The sequence below is a fragment of the Hakea prostrata genome, chromosome 5 (assembly GCF_041222555.1).
Source record: "Hakea prostrata isolate BN-2017 chromosome 5, UWA_Hpros_2, whole genome shotgun sequence".
NCBI classification, from domain to species: domain Eukaryota; kingdom Viridiplantae; phylum Streptophyta; class Magnoliopsida; order Proteales; family Proteaceae; genus Hakea; species Hakea prostrata.
The window spans coordinates 722,577-735,730 of NC_142604.1; the positions used below are offsets into that span (position 1 = coordinate 722,577).

The 13,154-nt window shown below is 39.9% G+C and overlaps 1 non-coding gene across 1 annotated transcript; it reads left to right on the forward strand.

The window, feature by feature from the left end:
• Nucleotides 1-12,589: 12,589 nt before the first annotated feature.
• On the forward strand, nucleotides 12,590-12,694 carry LOC149014262 (small nucleolar RNA R71). The gene has a single exon (XR_016173747.1). It is a non-coding gene; the product is annotated as a small nucleolar RNA R71 (small nucleolar RNA).
• Nucleotides 12,695-13,154: the final 460 nt, after the last annotated feature.

Sequence of the window (13,154 nt, forward strand, 5' to 3'; positions counted from 1 at the left end):
TTTCAAAAATACAGACCAAAATAAATAAATAATAAACACTAAAATTTGTGATTTGATATTTGTTTCCTGGTAATTACGTTTAGCGCCATTCGACCAAAAATAACTGTCGAACACGTTGGGACTGCTTAAGGCGCGATCGGAGGGGAGGTGGGGCTACAAGTTGTGCCTATCCATTGGATTGGAATCCTTTATATCTACGACTGACATCCAACATCTTAACTAGCTATTTTTGTGGATTTGCTTCTTGCAATGGAAGTCTGGATTTCATTTTTTACGAAATGCAAAAAGTTTTCCTTTACACTTTCTCAGCCACAAAATCAGGTGGGGTCTACAGACAAAAAAAAATTAAGAGGGACAGGACCCATACTAATAGCCCCCTGTATTTTGTGGTTCGAAAGCGTCCGAAGAGCACAAACGGAATTGCAGATCCGGAGTCGTGCAATGGTGGCAGTTACCCATTTCAATTGAAAAAGACCAAGTAGGTCTTAGGGTCCAACTTCCATACCTCTGAATCTCTCTCTGTCCTTCCCATCACATTTGCCTGCTTTATGAAATCAAAAAAAAACATTCAAAAGTAGTTCTTTAAGACAGAATTCATCACGAGGATATAACTCATAAAGAAGTTCTTATGAATCTTATATGTGAAATGTGATTAAATCATAATTTGGGAGTACCAATGGTTTCCAAGTCTTCTTGGAGTTAGGTATAATAGTCTCCGTTGGATAAATGTCAATTTTGAAACTCCAAAATCAACTCGAAGTCTAGGGGCCGGCATTGACATCACCATATCCTTTTGACATATAAAGTGGTACATGGGTTAAAAATAAGTGAAGATTTCTTGAGGTTGATTGCTTGTCTACATTTTTTATTATTATTTTTTTTTTTTGATAAAAGAAAAAACTTTCATTAAATTACTTAAAGCACCAACACACTTTGCTACATTTCCATTACAGCCCTCTATTAAAGTAGATGATGTTATAGCTAGATTTTTCAAACCAAAGTTGAAGCATAGGATGGGTGATTATCATACTTAATTGTTTGTGTTGTCTTAGCAACATCTATTAAACTAGATAATTTACTTAAGAGGCCAAGTCCCTAATGTAGGTTTTGGTAAGAGAGTTGATAACCCATGTTGGTTGCTCCATATCTCTCTTGTTTTAAAACCTTTTTTTGTTGATTCTTCTATCCCAGCTTGCAATCAAAAAAGTGTTGCCTCAAGAGCCTCCGTTGTACTTAGTCTTCCAAAATTGATGGACGGTAGGTGTCCATCTCCATATACCTCAAAGGTCCATCCTGCTGTTCCTAACCGTTGGTTAAGAATCCCTGCACACATCAATACATTATTATTGTTAGTACTTGTTACATAGGTACACCAATTATGTTCTACAATATGTGATGATTCATCATTACTTTGTGTTGGTAGATTAAGGTTTATGACCTCAACCTCTTGAGGTTTTAAAGCTAGAATCCATTGACTTAACCCCGATAACACCTTCATAGGATTTGGTGTTTTTGTATGAAAACTCTCGAGTTTCTTTCTTGCCAAATGAATAACAAGATATTATAAAAATAGAGAAAAACCATTTTGAATTGGATTAATCTAAAGTATACCATAAATTATGACACCAGCTTAGGAGTGATGAGTCACTACAATTTTCTGTGCATAACCCCAAAGGTCTTGTAGCATGGATTCTTTTCGCCCATTCACATGATATAAAGACGTGCCAAATTGTTTTGTTTTCCGTCCCGCACAAAGCACATTCTTGCCCGTACCGGTATTCTTGCATTCAAAACACGCAAAAAGAAGACTGATTAAAAAGGAATTGCAAGAGTCCAATGCTCGAAAGGATTGAATCAATGAAAAAAGAAATAAAGTAATCATGTCCCAAAATTAATAGAGTTCAGGGGAAGCAAAATTAAATTAAGTCTAATTGTTTCTTTGTGCTCTCTCATATGCGATGGTTTTCTCTTCTAACTTTTTAATGAAGGGAGTCATCCACCCTTCCTCCATATACTTTTCAAAATGACACGCTATCTGAATCCTCCTGCCATCAATGGGTGATGTAAGCGCACTCCAGGCATCCGCAGATGGCTTCGTGACATACATCACCACTTCCCATTGGCGCTTCCATAACTTCTTCAATGGGGTTCTCCCAATCATAGGGAATTTCTCCCGATCTAAGATTTCCATATGTTTAGTTAAACAAATATTCACAAAAGGAATGAGTTCTAACGAACTCAGTAAGGAAACACATTTCATATACATGTCAACATTTTATCATGATAAACAACATATGTAAAGCATGATATGGAAGTGTATGGATGCAACTAGAATCTAACTATGCAAGTCTCTAATATGGTGGACATGCTTTAAGATATAACACCAGCCCTCCTCTGGGTAGGTTTAGTCCTCGTCAATCAACCATGCTGGAGTTTAGGTCCACACTCTCTCACCCTGACCATTGGCATGAGTACTGGTGTATGTCAGGGTTTCTAATATAATGCAAGGTCACACAGTGACATACTACATGTAGTCCATATACTTCCTGTAACAACTCCTGTATTTCTATCCCGGGATCCGTATTGCAGGTCTGAGAACCCGAAGGTCTAGCTGGGTAAATTTGTGGAGTGCCCGGATAGAAGTCCATGATCCATACCCTGAACACATGGATCTGGATTCTCTTGTTGAAGAGCCTGTCTTGCTTGGTAGTTGGACCTCTGGAAGGCAAGTGATGTCTGGAAATGTCCGGAATGAAGGTAAGACCTCCCCCATGTGTTGATTAAGGTTAGGTTGTACTTGGACTTCAACCCCCTAAGCAAAGCACCCTTGTATAGCAATATACTAGGGGGTGGTTGCTAGTGGCGGTTGATTGGACCAAGCGACCACCTGGTCCTGCTTGCGGGGTTTTGCCCTATTTTTCCCTTAGACTTCTATAAATAGCAACCCTCGTCTATTTTACGAATATTATATTCAGGACTGCTGTTTTTTGTGGTTAGGCGGCAGTAGAGACATGCTGGAAGGTGAGTGAAGTGCTGCTGGTGATCTGGAAGCTTCTCCTTTCTTTTCTAGCTAATCTGGTTAAGGTAAGTGACTCTCTGTTCACTCATTCTCTACCCTCGGCTATGATTAAAGTAGATTTGTTTCCCTCTTTGGTTGTTCATGATCCTCTTTTTACAGTACCTACCTTTTTAATGCTCTTGATGAGATAAGGTCTGAAAACGAAACACTGCTTTCATGAAAATGATTGATCTAATCAAGGGGAGGATTTTGGGTAACCAAAATTGGTGTCAATTGTTAGGTTTCATGTTACCCCTTGGTTGTGGTAGTGTTAGTTCAAAATTTGGACTGTGATCATCCCAAAAATAGATCGAAATCAGATGATCGAAGCCCTGAGTTTCGGATTGAAACTCTCTATTTTTGGGGCGGTCGCTCGACCTAAGCGACCAGCCCAAGCGACCGGCTAGTTTCCAATGAGCAAGTAACTTCTAGCTTTTGTCCAATTTGATTTATTTGACTTACATATTATTGTAAACCTGTTTATAGGTGTCCGCTGTTTCCATTAAAAGTCTTATAATTGTTTCTGGTTTGCAATCTAGAGGATTTCTACTTATTTACAGGTAAGGACATACAACCTCATCTTTATGAAATTACTTGAACATGCTAGTCCGATGTCTTTCAATACTGTTCTTTCATTTTATATACTGCTATAACCATGAATAGTATGCTGATCTTATTGTTTGTTGGACTCCATTCCCTAACCCTATGGTCATCCACATATTGTTGGGGCGAATGCTCTCATGTCCCCTCATGACTCCCAGTTGCTCTTTAGACGCCCATGAGCCCAACCCTAACATATGCTACCCTACCAATGCATGATCAACAGTGGACCACCGACTCTATGCACAGACTGGTTACTGCTGTAGGATGAGATTGAGTCACATCACCGTCATCACAGGTCATTCAGCTTCAGTACCCCTACCGAAAGAGTAGTAGCATATATGGGTACCTAGCCATGCAATCTAGACCTCCTAGGTATGTCATCCAGCAACCATGATAGTGTTGGGGGCATCAGTAAGCAATGTCCCATACCACAACCCCTGATATCCCAAGCATTGGATACTCAATAAGGATACCCTCAACTATAGTTACATCACCTCCTCAACCATCATCATATAACTACGCATTCAAGATCACATAGCAATTGAAGTACATCTTATCACAATACATAACTAATGATAACTCATATGAATATACTATCACAGCAAGTTACAAGAATGTAGAGGCATTCAAGGTAATGGTAATTCATCATAGATCATGTCAGTATATATATGTAAGAATGTATCCTTACCTGTCAAAGTTGGAAAGACTAATAAAAGTGCAGTCAAACCTCTCTAATAACAGTTCCAGTGAAACCTCGAGATCACCTATAAAAAGGTTACAAAGGTACATTATGAATGAAAGTCAAAATAGAGCAACCAAGAGATTGACTGGGCTTCCATGACCTAGACAATCTCTTATGGCGGTTGGTTGGGTCAATCGACTGCCCTAAGCGACCGCCCCTAATACAAATAGCAACTCAAGTCCTAAATTCCGACTTTTGATCACCCAATATTAATCCGATTTTGGGTTGATCTAAATTCAAATTTCATCCTCACAAGGCTAACAACTCAAACACAATCCAAAACCCACAACAAATAATGGTTTAATAATCACATCATTTCCTTTAATTAAATTAATCCTTTATTTCAATTCATGGATCCATTTTCAAACATGATCCAATCATGATCATTGATGGAATGATCATAACCATCACAATTAACCATCCACAAAATTATGAAGGAAGGATTCACACTACTTAAAAAAAAAAAAAAAAAAAAAAAAAAAGGTAAAGAGAGTGTGAGATCATTTTACCTCAATTGACTCGCTAAATGGATCAAGGATCGAAGTTTCTCCGCCAATCACTTGTTCTTCACCTTCCAACACATGCTCCATGCCTCCTAACCATCCACAGCAGCCTCCATGAATAAAATAATACTAAAATAAGACGTGGTTGGCTATATATAGAGGTTTGGAGCAAAATAGGGTTTAATTCCCGTAGCAAACCTGGCTGGTTGCTTGTGGCGGTTGGTTGGTCAATCAACCGCCTTAAGCAACCGCCCCCGGTACTATTCAAGTACTTGGGTGCTTTGCTCAATCAGTCGATCTCCAACACAAACCTAACCCTAACCAACATGTGGGGGTGTTCTTACTTTGATCCCGGACATCTTCAATCTCAACTTGACTCCAATTGGTGATCCACTTTCCCAGTCCATCAGAGTTTCTATGGGTTCTCCTTTGGGTTCCCAATATGGTAGGTTCTTCATCGGTGGAATATAGATCCATGGGCTCAGGGTATGGACCCTGGACATCGATCCGGATAGTCCATAGCTTATTCCGGATAGATCTCCGGGTACTTGGGCCTGCAATTTGGATCCCAAGATACGGGGGATGTTACATAGCTCATGACTTCCCACAGCTGGACGTACCGGTCCACTGTTTGACCCATAACTTGATCCAAAGCTAAATCTAGTGCTAGCACCCCTAGATTGAAATGTAGGTGCAGGGTATGGAGCAGACCCAAAGAATCTTCTGTTACGGTCCAACAGATTATTCCTATTTGCCACTAATCTCTGTAGCTGGTAGTTCTCTCTTTCACTTTCTTCAACTTTCTTAGCATTATGCACCACCTGAGCATAGCTTTCCATCGATTGAATAGCAAGGTAGTCTTAATCGACGATCTTAATCCTTTGAAGAACTTTTTCGCCTTCTTCGGGTCAATCTTTAAAGCTTCAGGGGCAAAGAAGAAGAGTTTCTTGGACTTCTATTGATATTCCAAGACCGAACTGGAACCTTGAGTAAGAGCCATAAACTCAGATTCCTCAGCATCTTTCACAGACTCCAGAAAATAGTTCTTGTAAAAAGCTTCCTTGAATATGTTCCAGGTGATATTCTGATACAAAGCTTCCAAAATTGGTCGAATGGTATTTCACCAAGCATCTGCCTCATGCTGCAGCTTCTATTTAGCACAAAGAATCTTCTGAGCTTTATTACATTGGAGATTTAAGAAAGTTGTCTCCATCTCCCTTAACCACTTATTTGGTAGCAAAACATCCTTTTTATTCTAGTAAAAGCAAGAACCTAAAGTTTCAAAAAAATGTTCCATCAACTTTGCATGTGGTCCAAGAGCAAATCCATCAACATTGGGACCTATTGCCACAGTACCAACTCCATGAGGGTTAGGAGCTTCTTGTCTGGCTTGCTACATGGCTATAAATCCCTACATCATATCATTGAATTGAGCTTGTTGCTTATGCATCACATTTCCCAGGATATTCATCACATCCTGCACCGTAACCACAGCAGGGGGATTTGATGGGATAGGGTTTCCACTAGCTGGAGGCTCCAGTTCTCCGGTTTCCAGCACTCACATTGCCAACAATATTGTCAGCATTAGGTTGGCCATTCACATTGTTTCTGTAATAACCGCCGTATTTCTAACCCGGGATCTGTATTACAGGTCCAAGAACCCGAAGGTCTAGTCGGGTTAATTTGTGGAGTGTCTGGATAGAAGCCCATGATCCATATCCAGAACCCATGGATTTGGATTCTCTTGATGATGAACTGCCTTGTTTGGAAGTTGGACCTCTGGTAGAAGGCATTTGGTGTCTGAAGATGTCCGGAATGAAGGTAAGACCTCCCTCATGTGTTGATTAGGGTTAGGTTGTGTTTGGGTTTCAACCCCTTTAGCAAAGCACCTTTGTATAGCAATATACTAGGGGGCGGTTGCTTGAGGCGATTGATTGAACCAAGCGACCGCCTGGTCCTAATTGTGGGGTTTTGCCCTAATTTGCCCCCAGACCTCTATAAATAGCAACCCTCGCCCAATTAACAAATATTATATTCAAGATTGCTGTTTTTGGTGGTTAGGAGGCAGTAGAGACACTCTGGAAGGTGAGCAGAGCGTGGATTGAGATCTGGAGATTTCCCTTTTCATTATTTGGTGATTCTGGTTAAGGTAATTGGATCTTCTCTCACCCTTTCTCTTCCTTTAGCTTCTGATTGGTGTAAACCCATCCCCATGTTGTTAGTGGTTACCCAATTGGTCAATTATAGCTCTCTTTCCAATGTTCTTGTTGAGATCCTGTCTGAAAATGAAATCCTGCTTTCGTGAAAAGGTGGATCTAATGAAGGGGAGGATTTTGGGTGACTGATCTGCGTTAATTGTTAGGTTTCATGTTACCCCTTGGTTATGAGCGTGTTTGGTTCGAAATTCGGATTGAGATCATCATAAAATCGGATTGAAATCGGATGATCAAAAGCCTGAGTTTAGCATTGAGCATTCTGTTTTTTGGGCGGTCACTAGTGGCAGTCGCTTGAACCAAGCGACCGGCTGGTTTCCAGTAAGCATGTGGCTTTTGGCTATTCGTATGTTTGAGTCATTTCATTTATATAATCTTGTAACCCTGTTTATAGGTGTTCTTTGTTTCTACTAAAAGTCTTATAATTATTTTTGGTTTGCCTTCTAGAGGACTTCTACTTATTTACAAGTAAGGATATACATACTTATCTTTATGCAATGACTTGAACATGCTAGATTAGTGTCTTTTGTTACTATTCTTTAATTATATACTCTATTGTAACTGTATAAAGCATGCTAATCTTATTGTATGCTTGTTGTTGGTATTGTTGTTGTATGTACTTTATCAATTTTGATTGTGGTATGATGGTGATTGATAGTTTGTGGTTCTGATGGAAAGGGTATTCCATTGGGATATCTGGGCTTGGGTTATCAGAGGGCTGTGGTATGGGACACATGCTCACTAATGCCTCAAGCACTATCATAACTACTAGATGACATACCTAGGTAGAGTCTAAAGTTGCATGGCTAGGTACCCCAGATACTACTACCCTTAGGGTAGAGGAATTGAAGCCGGATGACCCGTGATGATGGTGATGTGATTCTATTTCATCCTACAACGATAACCAGTCTATGCGGAGACTCAATGGTCTACTATTGTTCATACAATGGTAGGGTTGGGCTCACAAAGTTCTTGGAAACAGCCAAATGGGGATCCCTAATGTGTAAGTCTTGAAATTCTCATTTAACCAATTCTAAAATCCTAAAAACTCTCACATTGATCCAGCTTTCCCCAGGTTCTCTAGAGCTTGAAACATCACTTGGTGCATCAATAATATGGCATCACAGGAATGAGTAAATGCAGACATCAGATCATTATATCAAACTTGTGCTAAGATTTCCAACAAAACCAGATTAAGAGGCACTGACATTCACATTCATTAACAACCATCCAAATTTCATGAAAAGCCAGATTAACTACACAAAACATCTACCCAAAACAGCTACTCTAAAACTGGACAGCAACTCTAAAATCTAAAACTATACAGCCACAAAAGAAAGCTGAAGAAAATTAAGTAACTGGGGACATCCATAACATGAAGATAACATATGCAATTATTGGAACGTTGCAAAACTTACCCTCAAACTGAAGATGAGCAGTGTCCTCACAGCGAAAGAAAGAAAGAAAAAAATAGTGAAACAAAGAAAAACAGAGTAAAGGAAGAGAAGAGAATAGAAAGTCCCTGAACAAACTAGGCTACAGCATCATCAATATCCTCATCTTCATCATCTTTAGCTGTATCAGCTGCATCGGGACCATCTATAAGGATCGGAACCCCCCGTACATACACCTAGTCCTGAGATGGGGCAGGGAGATTGGCATAAAATTCATCTACTAGGGATGGGAGGTAGGCACCCGGAAGGGTGCAAAATTGTTCCCAATGATGCCCAGCTATGATGGATGGGATGAATGGAAAGGCTTGTGCTTCATTGGGGTTGAATTTGAACCCCTTCTCCTGAAGAAATTTCTTGGTGGAGATGGATGTAAAGCGGTCCTCAGCCATGGGAGAGGCAACATAAGGGGGACCCATTGAAGCACTAGAACTAGGGTCTGTTCTGCTCTTCTTCTGAGGTGCCATTTCGAATGGAATGCACAAGGTTGGCCCCTAACAACCAAAATTGAATTCAAACAAAAACACTATCAAACTAAACAACATAAAAAAAAAAAAAAAAAAAAAAAAAAACAGAAACAGTAGAAGATAAAAAACAACTAATCAAACAAACACTAAAACAAACCATATCTAACAAAAATAGAAACACCATAACAGTAGAAAACGAAAACAAACAAATAACAAACAATTAACTATAACTAATCAAACAAAAACAACCACTACCAAACAAATAACTACAGAAAACATAACAAATAACAAGAACCATAAATTATGTGTTGTGTTAGGTGCAAATAACAAGAACAAAAACAGGGGATATGAGCATAGGGTAACGATGACCCAGAAATTCTGTGTTGGTGTGTGCAAGTGATTGTAGCCCCAAAATAGCACCTAAAACAAATAATAAAATTTGCATATACCCTAACGAAAACAAACACTAAGACAGTATAAGAACAAACACATAAACCACAAACCACAAATTGAATATTCTACAAAAACACAGCGAAATCGAAATTTCAAAAATATGGAAGGAAAGATAAAAAAATGGGGAGAACACTTAGCTGATGTGGTGGAGGGAAGATGGAAGGTCGAAACACCACAAAAACATGCCCGAAACCCAGTACAGCACCGGTATTCCTTTGAGAAGTGATTCGATGATGGAATGGGGGAAAAAGTTAGGGTTTTGGTGAAAGATGGGCTATCGGTGAAGAAGAAGGTTGCTTTGGTGGGTGAATGTAGGTAAATGGAGGTGTGAAAGTCTTTGAGAAGCAGAAAATGGAAGAGGAGAGGAGAGTGAGTTGCAGTGGAGAAGAGAAGATGGTGCCGTGAAGGTCGAAGAAGGGAGTTGAGTGTTTTTGGATTTCGGTTTGAAACGAGAAGGTTAATGGGTTGGGGTGGGTATTGGTTCAGAATCGGTTCGAATCAGTATTGGTTCAGAATGGTTTAATAGAAGTTTTGAAGTGTAATTGTGATGGGTTGGTTGGGTTTAAGATTAAACCGGGTCAAGTGAGTGGTTTTATCGTTGTTGTGGTGTTGCGGCAGCTTTGCTATAGCAATGAACACAGAATGTAATTTTCAACAGAGAATGTAATGTGTCAACAGAACATGTAAGACCCGTAGCTGAGGATCAAAACTTTGTAGTAGAATTGTGGCCACATCGCTACAACAAAGATAGTGAAATTTGCTGGATATTGAAACATGCTCTGTTCAGCAGTTTGATTTAATGATAAGTTTGGCACAACACCCAATCACTCTCTTTTTGTTCCCCACACTCCCTTCTTTTTAAGCCTCTTGAAGGTTGATTGAAGATTTGTCCCGCTCCAATGGTGCTCCCCAATAATGCTTGATCCACTACATGCTCTAGTTCCCAAGGCCATTTAATGATGTCTTCTTGTGTACCTTCCATAATTGGACTCAAACTCCTTTGCTTCTTCACATACCTATTGCAACATTTCTCCAACCAGAGTTTAAGCTTGTACATTGAAGGATTGATCCCTTTGATCTCTACTATACTCCATCCCAGTGCTCTTCTACACTTCTTCAGCACTTCAAGTAGCATATCTTGCTGCTCCTTTGTTAGAAGTGCTGAAACAAAAACATGGAGTGTTTTGCCTGCATCCAAATGGGCATACTGAGAGTGTTTTGGAAGAGGTGTAAACTCTAGCATAGGTGGCTCTTCAATTGATGGTTTAGGGGGTTTAGTTTCACATTTAGCTAACCCAAGAGGCTCAAATGCACTTCCTCTAAATGCCTTTGCTGGTCTTGCCTCTAACCAAGCCATATATCTACTTGCTTCATCATCCACTTGTTCAAATTCTATTTCCAAAGAAAGCTCTAGTGGGTTTTTAATACACTCTGTCTCCAACTCTTCTGAAACTAGTTCTTCAATGACATCCACAACAAAGCACTCTTCTATTGCATCTGGAGATCTCATTGCCTCCAAAACATTGAATGTGACTTGTTCTTCATTAACCCTCATTGTCAATTCTCCTCTCTCTACATCAATTAACATTCTCCCAGTTGCTAAGAATGGTCTTCCTAGAATTATGGGCACATCTCTATCCGCTTCAAAGTCCAAAACAATGAAATCAGCAGGAAAGATAAATTTATCTACTTTTACCAAAACATTTTCAATTTTTCCTTATGGGTAAGCAAGAGATCTATCAGCTAATTGTAAGGTCACTGTTGTTGGCCATGCTTCTCCAACTCCAAGCTTCTTGAAAATTGACATTGGCATAATTTTGATACTTGCTCCAAGATCACAAAGGGCTCTTCCAATGTAATTATCTCCAATAGCACAAGGAATGGTGAAACTTCCAGGATCTTTTAATTTTGGAGAAAGCTTGTTCAGCAAGAAGGCACTACTCTCTTGTGTCATGGCCACTGTCTCAAACTCTCCAAATCTCTTTTTTTTAGAAAGGATGTTTTTCATGAATTTCACATAATTTGGCATTTGTTCAAGTGCTTCTACCAATGGTATATTGATGTGGAGCTCCTTCAAAACATCCAAAAATTTCTTGAATTGATGGTTTTGTTGTTGCCTTTGAAATCTTTGAGGAAGGGGGGTGGTTTATAAGGCAGTTTTTCTGGAGAACCCTGTTGCAATGGAGCTATAGCTGGTGGTTCAGCACTTTGGTTTTCAAAATCAGATTGGTCCTTTTGAACAGCCATTGGATCTTCCTTTTCCCCTTCTTCTTGGACAAGAATAGGCTCCTTCGGTTGACTGGACTTAAAATGAGGTGGCTCTAGATGTTTCCCACTCCGTAATGAAATAACCTTGCAATGCTCTTTGCCTTCACGCCTAGGATTTTCAGTATCACTTGGCAATGATCCTTGAGGTCTGTTGCTTAAAGCATTAGCTAGCTGCCCAACTTGATTCTCCAAATTTCTCAATGAAGCTGCTTGGCTCTGAATAATTGCATCATTCTTTGCCATGTATTCTTTCAATAGAAGGTCAATTGATGAAGAAGGTTCCATAGGTTGAGTCTTCACTTGCTGTTGAGCACTTGGAAGCTGATAAGGTCTAGTTGGGATAGATGATGGGCCTACATTCTGTCCTTGACCATTCCAAGAGAAGTTAGGGTGCTGCCTCCAACCAGGATTATAAATGTTGGAATATGGGTTATTAGCTTTGCTGAAATTACCAACATAGTAGGTTGATTCTGGGTTAGATGGACAACTATCAAAGACATGCTCCCCACCACAATATGTACAAGAGACTGCTGGATTTTGTTGAGGTTGTACAGCTGCAGCCAAGTTTACAGATTTTAGCACACTAGTGAGGGATGAAACTTGTGCAGTTAAGGCTGTCACTGCATCCAACTCATAAATTCCTGCCACCCTCTTACTTGTAGCAGCTCTTTCAGCTGGCCATTGGTAGTTGTTGTTGGCCATCCTCTCCAAAATTTCATAAGCCTCATTGTAAGACTTTGCCAATATAGCCCCATTGGCTGATGCATCCACTATGGATCGAGTTTGTCCACTTAAACCATTGTAGAAAGTCTTCATCTAAATCCAATGAGGAATGTGATGCGGACATTTACGCAAGAGCTCCTTAAACCTCTCCCATGCCTCATATAAAGACTCACTATCCAACTGTTGAAAACCAGTTATGTCATTTCTGAGCTTGGCATTCTTTGTTGGAGGGAAGTACTTCATCAAGAACTTCTCTACCAAGTCATTCCATGTAGCTACTGATTGGGGAGGTAAGGAGTTCAACCACGCTCTTGCTCTATCCCGCAGTTGAGCACTTACTTCCAGGTATCTTAAAAGAATCACTTACTTCCATGAAGAGTCTAAGATGGAGATGAGGATCTTCTGTTGGCAGCCCACTGAATTGTCCCACAGTTTGAAGCATTTGGAACATCACCGGCTTAAGTTCAAAATGTAAGGCTTAAATATCTGGCCGTACTATGCTTGGATTCAACTCATGCAACATGGGGATAGCATATGCTCTGATGGCTCTATCTCTATCATCACCCTCAGCTGCCATATTATTCTCATTATTATTCAATCCATTTCTCACTGCTTCAGCCATTGTTGGAACTGCTGCTAAGCCTCGCTACTCCCTTCTTCTAGCTCGAAATGT